The sequence below is a fragment of the Sinocyclocheilus anshuiensis genome, unplaced genomic scaffold, assembly GCF_001515605.1.
Source record: "Sinocyclocheilus anshuiensis isolate Anshui unplaced genomic scaffold, SAMN03320099.WGS_v1.1 scaffold802, whole genome shotgun sequence".
Classification (NCBI taxonomy): Eukaryota; Metazoa; Chordata; class Actinopteri; order Cypriniformes; family Cyprinidae; genus Sinocyclocheilus; species Sinocyclocheilus anshuiensis.
In genome coordinates this window covers 663,839-664,544 of record NW_015547667.1, presented here as the reverse complement: position 1 = coordinate 664,544, position 706 = coordinate 663,839, and positions in this window count along the sequence as shown.

Sequence of the window (706 nt, the reverse complement as noted above, 5' to 3'; positions counted from 1 at the left end):
ACTAATACACTGCTTAAAACTATAATTGTTCAGAATGTGTAGTTTTACTAGTTTACTAGCTAATAAAAAAAAAAACGTGTAATCTTTCAGAAATTTGTAAGTGTTCAATAATTCAGTGTTGTATATAAAAAGTTATTTATATTTTAACATTATATTATGCATTTATATTATTTTATGAACAAATCTAAATTAACATTAAAAAAAAATTTTTTAATGTAGTGACACAATTTTGCGTTACATCACAACGTCATTTAGCAACTTTTAGCAACAAATCGAACTTCCTTTAGCAACTTCCCCTGAAAATTAGTTGGCAACACTGCTCCAGAGAGCATCTGAGCCAGAGCTTCACAATCGGCTGCAGTCAATGAGCATCCACACAAGCTGAACAAGATGATGACATACAGTACTTCAGCAAGCACCAAGAATGATCATCCAGGAATACACTTTTATAAGTACTGTGAATTCGGACATACTGTTTTTCACCTACTATATTGTAGGAAAGTATAACATTTTTACATAACATTTATTTATTTTATCTCACAATTCTGACTTTTTTTTCTCGCAAATGCAAGTTTATATCTGCTAATTCGGACCTTATAACTCGACTTAACTCAAAAATTGTGAGTTTGTCAAATCTGAGGGAAAAAAGCCAGAAGAGCCGAGGGGAAAAGAGAGAATGACGAGTTGTTTTTCCTTATTAGAATTG